This window comes from Elaeis guineensis, chromosome 1 (assembly GCF_000442705.2).
Source record: "Elaeis guineensis isolate ETL-2024a chromosome 1, EG11, whole genome shotgun sequence".
In the NCBI taxonomy this organism is placed as follows: domain Eukaryota; kingdom Viridiplantae; phylum Streptophyta; class Magnoliopsida; order Arecales; family Arecaceae; genus Elaeis; species Elaeis guineensis.
The window spans coordinates 82,722,989-82,738,212 of NC_025993.2; the positions used below are offsets into that span (position 1 = coordinate 82,722,989).

General features: G+C 32.0%; 1 pseudogene; it reads left to right on the forward strand.

The window, feature by feature from the left end:
• The window catches only part of LOC105032274 (uncharacterized), a 59,434-nt pseudogene extending 59,025 nt beyond the window's left edge, over positions 1–409 (forward strand).
• The last annotated feature ends 14,815 nt before the right edge of the window (positions 410–15,224 follow it).

A 15,224-nucleotide genomic window follows, 5' to 3' on the forward strand; every position in this document is an offset into this window, starting at 1 on the left:
TACCGATGATGACGTTATTAACGATGGTAGCTGGATTATTGGCGATGATAAATAGCCATTGCTAATAGTTCGGATTCTTAAATGGTGGCGGCTATGGAGGCACTAGGTGTGCGGTGATTTGGCCTCGTCGGGAATAGCTACAGCATTTGGTAGCATATTGGATGGTAGCTATGTTCTTAGATGTAGTGGAGCAAGTGGTGCTTATCTCTGCCAGGGTCTATCTTTAGGAGCAGGACCTCATCGCTAGCCTCTTCTTCATCTCCAACATCACTGAGGCCACTAGCATTCTCCTCCCCCAACGACCGAACAAACTCTGCCAGCTCATCCAACTCTCCTTCTGCAATGCGCCCTACGTCATGCCACTTGTTGTATCTAGTACTATATTCAGGTCATCACACATGGTCATTGATTAGGACAGGAAATGCCTTCCACCAAAACTAAAAAGGACTTCGATGGTTTTTCCCCAAAAAGCAAACCCCTCGATAGTTACAAAGAATCAAGGGTATTTTTTGGTCATTACTCCTTTTTCGTTGCCACTATTAAAATGGAGGCAGACAATTGCGACTCTTTGTAATGTTTATAAAGTTTTGGGGTTTATTTGCAATTTTTTTCTTTTAGAGTCTAACTGTAAATCGATCAAATTTTAAGGGTGTCTCTATAATTTTCTCTTTTCTAAATTAAAAGGTTATGATAAATTATACCTATAAAGAAAATCAGATAACATAATAGCCTTCTATAAATAATATTTGAATAAATTAGATAACACAATAGCCTTCTAGAAATAATATTTGAAACTCTTCAGTATTCCACTTATTTTCACTTAACGAATGCCAATCAACCTCAAAAATATTTTTTGGACAATCTTTTTTAGCCTTAAATGCTTTATGTAAATTATATGTTCATATTCTATATTGATCTTGTAGTTGACTCAAGGCATATGGATGAACATCTTTCGATAAATCAAAGCATTTCTGAAAATAAAAAAATAAAAATTGCACTCAGCAATTCATTAAGCCATAAAATAATACAAGTGACACTAAATAATTTTAAAAAAAATCATAAAAGAAAAACTTATATAAATACAACAAATAAATTATATGCTCTCATCTTCATATACATTCACATGATCAGCTTATCTCCATCAATTATGTCATCCCATTCTTGCACTTGAAGGGGTGAAAACTACCTAATACAAATCAATCCCTCCACTTAAAAAAGATTTACATTATCACCGCATACTTTTTCATTTAATTCTCAAGCAAAATGGATATCCAATCATTCTCCTTTGGCTTTTCTTGTCAAGGGCAGTGTTATGTGTTGGGCCTCATCCTCTTTTCTTAAAGATACTAGAATCTACACAAAAAATAATAAAAAAATATATTAAATTTAAATCTAAATTTTAATACCTAAATCTATTTTAGATCAAAATGCATAACTTGCAATATTAGTCTCTAGCTGTCTATCAAGGTTAGAATCCTTCGCTAAATGTGCAGAACTTCCATTTCATATTTGTTGCAGCAACAATTGTATCAATTGAGATGGCTCAGCAATTTGGGTAGCAACTATCTATTGCTATGCATCCTAGTGTAGAGGTATAGGTTATGAGGATCCTGCAGTCGAACTCCATCATGTTATCCTAATTATTTTTTTCTATGATAAAAAATTTTATAAAGTATGTCAGCTATCAAAATATGCTTTATATAATATTTTATTTTAGAAAGAACAAAAAGAACAACTACCAAACCACTCCTATCTTTATATAATAATAAATAAGATGATTGATTATTTTGGATCAAATTTTGGACTTACCTTCCATTCCAATCCACCAATACTTTATAAATACAATAAATGATACAGAAGTATTTAAAAAGATGAAAAATGTCTTTATAACATTTCTACATTCTATCAGAAGATCATAAGCTTGTATTATTATTATATTTTATGCTTTCGTATTAGTGTGCTGATTTATTTTATCATCAAAGATAATCATCTATCTCCTATAATCAAATATTGGATTTATTTTTTTTATTATACCATCAGCTGTGGTCAACTACTTTGTATGATGTATGAATATAATTCTAAAAAAAAAAGTTCAAAAAAAAATGAATGATAAAAATGAAGAAAGAAAAAGATGGTCTCCTTTCTAAACATAAGATCAAGGACTAAGTTTGTAATTTCACTTGTTTCACACATGGTTTGAAGAAGAGAAGCACTAACCTTAAAGTTAGGCCAACTTTACCTTCTTAAAATTTATAAAAATTATATACATATAAGGATGGCAATGGGTAGGGTACTCGCAAAATTTGCCCTACCTATATCCGAATCCATTTAAAAATCTTGTTACCTAAATTCATCCTAAACTTGATTATGAATTCAACCACAAATTCCAAATCCATCCCATTTAAAATTAGTATACCTGTGGGTACCCAAACCCTCCCATAACCCTCATTCATATTCAAATTATCATAGAACACAACTCCATAAATTGAAGATTTTTGTAGCTAAAGAAGAATCCTTCCAATCAAAAATTCCGAAAGCTCGCAAAACCTCAAGAGACCAACTCACAACACCATGACTCCCACAAAATCTCATATCCATGAGAAAAAGCACCAACTGGAACCTAAAGAACCCCTTCGATCTCCCTCAAGTGCTCTTTTTCCTAATAGATCTCTGAAAAAGAGAATGAAATGAAAAGAAAAAGAATCAAAAAGGAAACAATGATCAATCTATATGGGAAAATGTCTTACCTATTAATTTTCTCCGTCTTCCCTTTGTTTTTATTGATTTTCCCTCTGTTTTCCTCCATTTTTCTTCTAATTTTTCATCCTCAAGAGTCTCGAACAATGGAGATTTAGAGTGGCTAAATAGGGAAGCTTGGACGATGGCAAGGGTTTTATGTTGTTCCTCCCATTTGTTTTCATTGATTTTTCCTTTGTTTTCCCCCAATTTTTCTTCTATTTTTCCATCCTCAAGAGTCTCAATTGAGTGGGAGGCTTGGAGTGACTGTTGACTAGGACTTTTAGGTATTTATATATAAGGGGGTTCGAGTAGTGGATATCTGAGAGACAAATTTCAAACCCATCCCAAACCCGTTCGGATTTTAATTTTGAATCCCAAACCCTATAGGATATGTCAAATGGATCTTAGTAGGGTTTGAGATGGGTTAGGTACCCTAAAATATCCACCTGATCGCCATCCCTATATACATAGTTTCTTCTAAAATCATAATCGATAAGAAAATAATATCAACTATGAAAAAAAAGTTTAAAAAAAAAACTAAAGTTCGAATAGCTATTTCCATTAAGTACCAAAGGTAGAGTATCATATTTTAAAATTTCTATTGATAGAAAGCAGGGATTTGTTGACTTTTATAGGCATGAGTGGTAGGAGAGTTGATGCATAAAGCCTCCAATGTTTACCGCTTGTAAATATTTTCTAATGAATTTATTATTTGCTTGAAGAAAGATAGTTTGTATAGATCAAATTAGTATTAATATAATAAATTTTTAACATTCATATTACTTCTACTATATCAGAATACTACTATTGATCCTTATAAATATAATATTTAAACTTCATCACACTAATAGTCAAAAGGTTTATATAATTTTGTTATGAAAGTAAAACTAAAAAGCTCAATCATCATCTATGTTTACAAAAATAAAACTATAAAACTTAATTATCATTCATGTTATCATCATCAATGAGATTTATGTCCTCATCATCGGTCAGAATGATCTCTTCATCTTCATCATCATCATCCTCCTCCTCCTATATTATCATATCTCATTTAATTAGAGTTGCATCGACACTACCACTCGTTAACTCAGGTCTATTCAAAGATTGCATATCATCATCATCCTTTATTAGGGATAAAGCAACAGCACGATCAATAATCTTATTTAATTTCTTTACATGACTCATATATATTTAATTTGTATGTTGCATTTACCATGATAAATCCATATTTATCTTCTACAATCCCTTTACCCTCATGATATATGCTAATCACATTTAAATAAAACAACACTATTCTCACCCAAATAGCCTAACTCCATGATTCTATTAACACACCAAAATAGTCTATAAAACTTGTATTTTCATCTCCTTTCACCAATACACCAAAAATTTTTATTTTTAATTGCATATCACATTTCTTTGTATTAAATCTCCAATCATTAAGAAGATAATTGGTATAGCGAGATATCGGTCTATCAAAACCATAGGCTAAATGCAGCAATTGATTACTAGCAAACTCATTTCTTGATTAGTGCAATTGAGTAACCTATAAAGTAATGATAAAAAATCAGCATATTTACATATGAATAAGCTAACATAATAGACTAATATGTATTATTCTACTTACATATCTCCTCAACCATAGGGAAAGTTACTCCTCATGCCTCTCCTCTACATTATGAAGACTCTCTCTTCTAATTTCTTCCATATGTATGCTATAAAATTAGCATCATAAATAAAAATATAAATACTCTGATTTGTAAAATTTAAAAAAAATCATACAAATGAAAGTCTTACCTGATAAACTCCAAAATTTTTTCATAATTTTTTAATACATATATTATAGCTTGTACACATTCTATCAAATTTAACTCCTAATACCTTCTTGCATATAGTGGCTTATAATTTTTTGTAAAAACATATAGATCTGAGTGGGGTGTATCATCACCTTCTTCATGAGTCCTTTCTATATGATTCAATCTTGTTTCAACTCTATCTAAGTACCTTGAATAAAAATTGATACATTCTTGAATAATGTAATCCTTGGCAATTGATCCCTCTAGACAAGCTTTATTTCTCACGTAGGATTTTAACCTATGCAAGTATTATTTAATGAGATATATCTATCGATATTGCACTAGCCTAGCAGTCTTTGCCTCACCTACTAGATGAATTGGAAAATCCACCATTATATTAAAAAATATTGGAGAAAATTTTTTCTCAAGCTTGCATAGCATTATAACAAATGATTTTTCAAGTTATTCTAAATCATCCAAACATCATATTTTAGAATAAATATTCTAAAAAAAGAACTTAGCTTAATCAATTCCTCACATACTTCTTTATGTAGTACATCACGTATTATAAATGAAAGATATCAATGCAAAAATATATGACAATCATGGCACTTCATTTAAAAAATCTTACACTCTTTGGTGTTTACACATCGAGAGAAATTTGAGGTATAGACATCAGGCACCTTTAAATCAATTAGAAATTCACAAGATACCTTTCTTTTATCTATCAATATTGTGTAGCAAGTTGGGTGAAATAGATATTTACCATCATCAGAAAAAGTTGGATGGAGTTCATGTCATATGCCCATTTCTTCTAAATCAAAACGAGCACTTATGTTATCTTTTGTTTTTCTTTCAAGGTTCAACAATGTGCCAAGTACATTATCACAAACATTCTTTTTAATATGCATGAAATCTAAAATGTGACATAATTTGAGAGCTTTTTAATATAGTAATTTGAAAAAAAAAACTCTTCTATCTCACATTACTAGACAAAGTAATATCTCTCTGCTTCCTTTTTCTTATAGTCTTACTATATGACGCTTAAGCAAAGCCACTTAATTGTTTGAGCACTTCATCTTCTGATAGTAGCTTAGGTGATGGTCATAATTCTTTTATAGTACCAAATGATTTTGTATTGTTTCGTTATGGATAATTAAGTGGCAAGAAGCTATGAGTATCTATATAACATATCTCATGTCCATTTTTCAAATAATAAGATTGTGTGTCCATGTTGCAACAAGGGCAAGCCAATCTACCTTTAATTCTCTAATCTAATAGATTAGCATAGCAAGAAAATCATTAATGATCCATACCACTACTGCATATAATTTGAAATTATACTTTAATAAAGCATCATATGTTTTGGCACCATTATCCCATAACTTTTTTAACTCATCGATTAGTGGTTGGATATATGCATCAATATCATTTCTTGGGGCTATTGGACCAGGGATAAGAAAGGACATCATGAATTAAGGATCTTTTATGCATATTTAAGATGGTAAGTTATAAAAAATGAAAATAACTAGCCATACACTATGAGAAATGCTCATATTACCAAATGGATTAAATCCATCACTTGCTAGATCAAGCTTAACATTGGATAGATTTGCAGTAAAAGAAGAATATTGAGAATCAAAGCTTTTCTATACCATAGGATCCACTGGATGTCTCACATACCCATCATCTTTAGAATTATCTTTCTGCCAACTCATTTTCGATGCTGTCTTTGATGACATATACAACCTTTGTGGTCTTGATGTCAAAGAAGAATAATATAAATTTTTTTGTGGAATCAACTTGTTTTTAATATGCTAACCACTCACTTATTTTTCTTAGCATTAGTCCATTTAGAAGCACCACACACTAGACATTGATAGGCCTTAGCATATTTCTTTCAAAAAAGAATACAATCATTCATACAAGCATCTACTTCACATATTCTAGCCCTAAGTCCCAAATAATTTTTCTCATCTCATAATAAGACTTAGGGACCTTATCATTCATAGGGAATGTTTTTATCAATAGTGCTAGCAAAGTATCAAATGCCATATTACTTGAGTTATAAAGGTATTTAATATTTAAAAACTCCATGATGAATGACAACTTGGAGAAATTTTCACAATTTGGATGTAATTGTTGCTTTACTTTCTTTAATAATATATAAAATTTATCTACTTCCTCAATTGGATTTTTTGGACCGAATGTAGTAAATTCTTTTTCTCCTGTTAAATCATTTATTTTTTTGAGATCAATTTCACTAGCACATCCAATATCATATAAGATATCATGCATGCCAACATTATGATCCTCAAACTCATCATCATTCTCACTAGCAACTTTAAATAACTCCTCTCCATGATGATACCACTTCTTATAATCCTTTTTATCTCTTTCAAGATCAAGTATTCATAGACCTCTTATCGAGTATGAAATAAAAAATTATTATATCTCTTACAAAGACAGTGGATCTCCATTCTTATATTGGACTTGCTAAATGTATAATCAAGAAATTCTCGAACTCTTTGCACATATTATGGACGTTGTCTATTATGAATATCCATCCAACTTTTATCTATTGACAAATCTGTTGCAAAATTTATTACATCAATTAGCAATCATGTATGTTGCTTAGATTCAAAATTTTGAAAAACTTAATTTAAATAAGTAAAAATAAATAATCCCAGCTCTACTCTCTACTTATTCGGTCCTTATTTAAATAGCTTCAGGCTTTCTACATAGAGAGAGGTGAGGGAGAGAGAAGGTTTAGATATGATCACATTGGGCAATCCTATAAATTGGGGGCCAAGTGATTGACTCACTAAAAGGTATGATCATAGAAATATTCTCTCATTAAAATAACATATACATATATGAGATATTTCAATTTCTAGTAATACTATGAAAATCTGAAATTTAGAATATATTTAAGAATTTTAGATATTTTTAAGTGATATTTGATGGATATCATAAATTTCAAATTAGTTTTTTATGAAAGATAGAGGGAGTAGCATAACATAGAACTCTTTATGTAAGTTATTTATAAGAAGTTCTATTACATTATTTGAAGTTACATCAGTTATTCTCTTTATTGTTTTTCTTTAAAACCTACAAAAACATACTATCATGTTGGTGTTTCAGAGAGAATTGAAAAACTCAAAATTCTCTCCAACTAATTCTTAATGAATTCTCAATCCCGACTTTCTGTTTAGTCTCATATTGGATAAAAGAAAAGCTGAGAAGGGGTTTATATTAAAAACTTTTCTCTTAGGCTTTGTCAAAAGTTTAGTGGTTTTGGATCAAACCACATATACGTGTATGACCCAGCCGGCTCGACTTGCACGATTGCGGTGTGGTAGGACCCATATTTTATTTTTTCTCAATTATTTTTTTCCTTTTATGACCATTTTCCCTTATTTATTTTGGGATAAAGGATTTTCTTGATCTAAGGAAACCTTGGTCTAAAATTTTCTATTTCTCAAATTTATTGCAAGATAATAAAGTAACTTATTCTGAAGTGTAAATTTTTATTTAAGCATCTATTACTTATTAATTATTGTGGAACATGGTGTGTAAAATTTATACAATGAAATTTGGAATCCAAATGAAAGACATGTCACTTACTTCAAGAAGATTGAAGTATCACACAAATCTAGCAACTATTAAGTTACCTCTTCAAAATTCATTCGATAATATCTAGAGATCCCTTCAAGCACACTCTATCATGAAAATAGGAAACTTAGAAGAAGAAGAGTCCAACTGATATAAAAATCCTAGTTTTAGATTGTTCACCAATGAAATGAGGTAGCCAATCTTTGGCCAATCCCATCAGATTTAGCAAAGAAATCATGAAAAGATTCTATTAAGAGAGAAAGAGAAACTCACGAGTAGCTACTTCAGCATTCTTTCTTTCCATCTTTCATCGGACGTCCTTCCTTGAGCAGGGGAGGAGGCGGCATGTGTGAGGCACTAGAGAAGGTAATAGCTGGGGGAGGATTGTGCTTAGGGGTTGACTGAGCATGAAGAGGGTACCCACAGTGACAGACAATAGGGTTTGTTTTTTGTGGGTTGAGCACAAATGCAAGGAGGTAATTTTTAGTTTCTTTTTTTAATTTGAGAGAGAAGGGAGACTCATGATCGATTTTTTTTTTTGTCCTATTTGATAAGAAGTTCAAATCATGATTCATAGGTCTCCATGCTAAAAGGACTCTTTCTCGTGAGTTTTTTTTTCCCTTATTCAGTAAGAATTTTGATTCATAGATCTCCATGCATATTTAGGTCATCAACTAGTGTATTTTTTTACTGCAATAGATAGGAAGTTTAATTCATAGGTCTCCATGCTTAATAGGCTCTTTCCAACAAGAGTTCTATATGGAATCAAATAATGCATGGGAATTGATTTTTCAATAGATAAGAAAAGTTTTATATGGTTGTTACTGCATATATTTACTATGTAAACTATATTTTTTGTGCATAGCTATGTCACCATATAATTAAATTAGTATAGTGAGCCTAAAAAAGTTCATCCATCGTCAAGGTATATGCATAAGTGGTAAGTCACATAATTATAATAAATCAGTTTATCTTTCCACATCAGCTTACATAGATTAAAAATTTATTATAGATCGAAAATGTCATTGATAAATTAGATCAAAAATCTAGGAACAAAGTCCTTCTCATCATAGAATAAGAAAAAATATGTAATTTCATATCTAGCCTAACAATTTGACCATGAGATCTAAGTATACCTTATGAAAGAAGAAGACGATGCTTCCTCTCCACATCCTTCGATGCATATTTATAGTGGATGCCCTTCGATCCCAAATTCAGGCATGGAACTCTATACAAAATCATACTTGAATTAGAACTCAATTATAAGAAATATACTCAAAATAATACTTGATAATAAGAAAACATGCTGGAATTATACACTTATAAATATTGAAACCTAGCTAAAATTTGATATTGTCTCTAATGGAAAATTCATAAAAAAGCCAAACAAAAACCTTTAAATCCTAACCAATTATTTGCTTATTAAAGATTTTACTCACAAATCAACTGGCTCCTATGATACTTGACATTGTTTAGTTGGTCGTAATATTTTCTAGTTGACTCCTCTACACCATCATTAGTAATCATATTGGCCTTACCAACTAAAAAAGTTTGTACCAATTAGAATAAGATAAAATATAGATGATCTACCCAAAAAAAAAACTATTTAAAATTTTAAAAGATATTTATGAGCTATAAATATTTTTATGTCAACTCAAAATGATTATTACCATTATGAAAATAATTTTTTTCTTACAACTTTTCATAATCAAAAGGATATTACATACTACCTAAAGAAATAATAGTTAATACTTGTCTCTAATGAAAAATTCATAAGAAAATCAAACAAAAACCTCTAAATCCTGTGAGCGAGCAATTATTTGCTTATTGAAGATTCTACCTACAAATCAACTGGCTCTTATGATGCTTGATATTGTCTAGTTGGTTGTAATACTTTTTAGTTGAACCCTCTATAGTATCATTAGTAATCATATTGGCCTTACTGACTAAAAAAGTTTGTATCCATTAGTACATGATAAAATATATATGATCTACCCAAAAAAAACTATTTAAAATTTTAAAAGATATTTATGATTTATAAATATTTTTTTGTCAACTCAAAATAATTATTACTAATGTGAAAATAATTTTTTTCTTACAACTTTTCGTAATCAAAAAAATTCTTCTTAGCATTATATTAGTAGCGATAAAAGGAATCACTAATATCCTTAGAATTAGTGATGATGCATATATCTCACCACAAATAGACATCGTATTTGTGATGGTAGAATTTTGCTACCATTAATCACTACAATATTAATGGCGATGCTATTATTGTAACCTATTACGTATGGTATTAATGATGATGTTCCAATGCCATCACTATTACTATAACTACTAATGACAGATAATTAGGGTTGGAAATACATCCTTATCGGAGCCCGGCTTAAAATAATTTTTTGGGCTTTGAATTAAAACTCAAGGCTCGAGCTCGGCTCGACCCAAGCCCAAGCTCAATCTAAACCCAATTAGACTGGCCCGAGCCCGAGACATGGCCCAAACCTCCTACCTCTCCCTCTGTTTCTCTCTCCTTCCTCTCTCTCTCTCTCGAAATTTCCATATGACTTCACCGCTTCTCTCCCCGATCGCCAGACCTCTCTTCCCCTACTCTATCTCCTCTGCCATGGTGTGGAGATGCAGATTAGGATCATCACTAGAGTGGCGAGAAGGACAAAGAGGATGGCCGCGAAGATGGAGAAACAACAGCACCATGGTCGTTGGTGAGGTCATAGGCAAGGAGGTCCTAAATTATTCCATCCCTGATGGAATACCCGACCACCACCAGAGCACTATCGGAGCTGGCAGGGGAACTCGACAGTTGCTGTGGCAGGAGGATGAAGGAGAAGTGGAAATGCAGAAGGTGATCTAGGAGCACGAGGAGGAGACTGAATCGCAGAGAGGGAAAGGAGTAGGAGAGCCTCTGGTTGGAAGCTGCCATCGCCGTGCAGAAGGCCACGAAAAAGGAGGAGACGGCCCAAAGGAAGAAGCTTTTTGAAGATGAAGAGGAGCTCTTGATCAGGTAGTCAGGGCAAATCACGGAGCATATGCACGGTGGATAGCATGCAATCGGGAATTGACGAAATACAAGGAGTAACTGCCTTATCAAAAAAAAGAAAAAAAAAGGGGTAACGTGGTGTGTTATTCACCATGGGATTTGGCATGATCCATGTGCATATAGTGAGACGGACTTCGGGCTACTGTCATGTTGGACTTTGGGTTCGAACCTGGGTCGGGTCGAAGGTATCTCGAGCCCGGTCTAAAAGATAAATGGATCTTACATTTAGGTTCGAGCTCAATCTAAACTGTTTTGAACCTAGTCCGAAGCTCGATTTGAAGTCGACCTAGCTCAATAAGCCTTGGGCTGGTCTGAGCCCAATTCTAGCTCTACAAACAATCAAGCCATCACTAAAAAAATGTTATTAGGAGTGGCGATGTCTCATATTTACCATTAAAAGTGATTTTACTATCAAAATTCTTTTATTCGCTAACATGAATGAGATATTAGTGGCAACTTTTTTGTGACCACATATGTTGTCATCACTAATACTTGATATTTTGTGACAAGAAATATTATCACCATAAAAAAGATTTGTATTAGTGATAATTTTGAACAATCAACATGAAAAGCACGATATTAGTAACAACTCCTACTAATTGCCATAAAAAAATTGCCATTGAAAATGTGAATTCTTATAACCGTTCGATTTAATGTGGATGGCTTTGATGTTTATATCTTTTGATGTCGCCCATTAAGCTTTGAGCTTTGAACTCGTCTCTATGCTATGATTAGAAGTTGTCTAAAACTGGCATAGCATTGGTGAATTTTTGAATATCTCAAGTAGCAATATGTAATCACACGATGATAGATTATTAGATTTGAAAATACAAAGAAAAAATGCATTACAATAATTAAAAATAACAAAACGTATGTCCACAACTTATGTTCAAATTGATGAATTTTATTTATTATATACAAGCAATTTAACATTCTCAACATAATAACGGATTATTGAAGTTGAAAATCTTAAAGAATATAGCATTATAATAATGAAGAGATCCCTGTAATCACGTAATGACGAATTATTGGCCTTGAAATATGTCAAAAAATTGCATTATAGTACTAAAGAAGGATACTATGTGGGTACACAATTCATTCTCAAATTGATGAAATTTTTTATAATATAGAAGAAATTTAACATTCTTAACGTAAGCTCATGTGCGCTTTCAGTTAGAGCTGATCAAGGACCAGGCTTAGATACAAAAATTATCAAATTTTAAATAGATCCGGCCGAAGCTCAGCCAAAAAAAAAAAAGGTGAGTATGTTTTAGGCCTGAGGTCGGCTATACTTCCAAGTTCCAATGTATCATCCAGACTTGGTCCTCCTTTGTTCCCTTTGCAGAATACCAAGGCGATAGGTACAGAATTGCCTATCAAATAACCAACTAGATTTGCAATGTTTCTTAAATATTCATGAATATTATCAACTTTGTTATATCATCAACCACATGGAAGACACTACCACGGCATGCGCTACCCATGCCTTCCCACTAGATAGCTAATTTTTCTATGAAGTGAAACATGTCCTCATTAATTTACTTCGACGAAGACTACTTATCCTCTTGAAACAGGATAGATAAAATCATTATTATAATCAAAGACATCGGAATTCAAATCCAGCTGCCTCCTGCTGTTAGCATTTGTACAGACATTGGACCATCCTCTGATGTCTGCTTTCAATGTATGCATCACCGGAAGAATCGTGGCATCATCACAAAATAAAAAGCCAAAGATTCCTGTCTGAGTTAGGCCAAGAAAATAAACTTCGAGTTAGCTGTTCCCTAACTCTAAATCCTTCTATCATCTAAAAAATATTTTTTTATTCAGCAAATTAGATGAGTAAGATCCAACAATATTATTGATTCTTTTATTACATTTCATTATGATAATCAACAAAACCCATTGCAGCCACCATCATTATGTATATATTTTTAAATAAATTTAATCTAAAATAGAATTAGATACATAATAATATTTCTTTTATTGTCATGAAAAAGAATGATATGGTATCAGGTTATTAAAATCTTGATACATGGGGTTACTAAGCCTCTTGCTTGTGTTTGCACAATTATGTATATGGTGTTTCATATTGAAAGCCACTGTTAGAAAGTGAGTCCTTGCGGGAGTCTACGTGAGCGGGCAACTGCAACTTGGAGGTTTTTAAGTTCCAAGGAACAAAGGACAACTTGGTAGGAGGTTTTTAAGTTCCAAGGAACAAAGGAAAACTAGATCCTTGCTGCGTTGGCCACTTGCTATAATGGATCAATTGATCATTTATTCTCTAAACTTGTAAGTATCTATATGCATGTATATTTAGTTCTATATCAATTATTCATCGAAAAGATCTTGAATATTTTATAAAAATAAAAAATTCAAATAAAATTTTTCGACTAGTCTTTTTGAATGAAATTTTAAGTCGTTATAAATAGTATCAGAATGGATCCGACTCATAACTTACGTAAATTAAGAAAAACTGCAGCACCGATTTATTGGACTGATCAGTATCCTCAGTCTGATAAGGACATCAAACTTAAATGAGGAGTGTGTGACAACTCATGTTGTCTGTATTTAGTCCCATATTGATTATTCGCTAGAAAGATCTTAGTTATTTATACATGATCAAGAAACTAAAATAATACATTTCAACTATCTTTTTTGGATGAAATCTTAGATCATCAAAGAATATTAAAATGTCATTATACCATGAGTGAGAGAAAAATTAACACATTGATTATTACTGGCTGTCAAAATCTAGCTAGATCCATGGTTGTCCTACTAGCCTTAAGGACGGCCAAGATTTCAGCTTAGATGTCCGTTCTAGTTGTTCAACAACCAGAACTCTTTAGATCTAAATGCCACTAGTTTGGTAAGGGTGATGAAAGATACTTATACCAAATTTTAACTGCCGACAGCTAATCTCGATAACAATTGAAATGCATGATGACATTGATATAATACACAATATAAGACAAGTTTTGATAGTCCCCAGTTGGTTTTCCTTTTTTTCTTTTCCTTTTCTAATCAGAGGTTTCATTGTGATTTTTTTAAGCTTCATTGCTCTCATGTTTAACAGTTGCATGTGAATGTAGCGTATGCCTCACACGAAACATGAGTAAACTAATTGGGCAAACAGGAGAAATTGCAAGATCTGCAATGTTTAGAAGACAAAAAAGATACTGAACTTTTCAGCATTTCACTTGTGGCGACTGGTAAGTTCCAGATTTCGACTGCATTAATCCATTTTATGATGTAAACTCATAATCTAGATAGTCGTATTACAAAGATGAAAGGTGTCATACATGGTAACAGCAGTTGCAGGTTGAAAAATTAGATTCTGCCTTAAAATAAGAAGTTGAAAAATCCTACCCCTAATCTCAAATATCATCAAGAGCAAACTCCTAATCAATACTAGCGTGTAAATTAAGTGCATATTGCACATGAGCTTGATTTAGGTCGATTTCATATCTTTTTGCATGCATTGTAAAAAAGATGAAAGCTTTTCTAGGTACATACAACATTAACCAAGAATACTCAAAAAACATTAACTGTAAGAAACTTGTTACTAATTTTTCATGTTATTGTCCTAGTTAGGTCCATTAAATATCATGCTGGCCACCACATGGATGGTCTTGACAAGAATCATGTTCATATGAAAGTTAAATGCTAGGCTCCTAATATAGCATTGCTCTATTTTTTGCTTTTTTTTTTTTTTTTTTTTTTTTTTTTTTTTTTTGTGTTTCCAATCTTATCATGGGGATCCCTAGCCCTAATTAACAAGACAACTTTTTAAAAGTTTGCAAACGTTTTAGCCAAAAATAGAAAATAATAGACATCCATTAAAGTTTTTGAAATTCAAATAAGATGATCATCCATTACTTTGTCCATCTTTTATGTCTAATGCATCATGCGATGACATGTATAGCTGTGTAGCTAGCATCATGTTAGACATGTTAGAGAGAATCCTAAAAAACTCGAAATTTTTCTTAAATTCAAAATTTCCTTCAAATGTTTTTCAT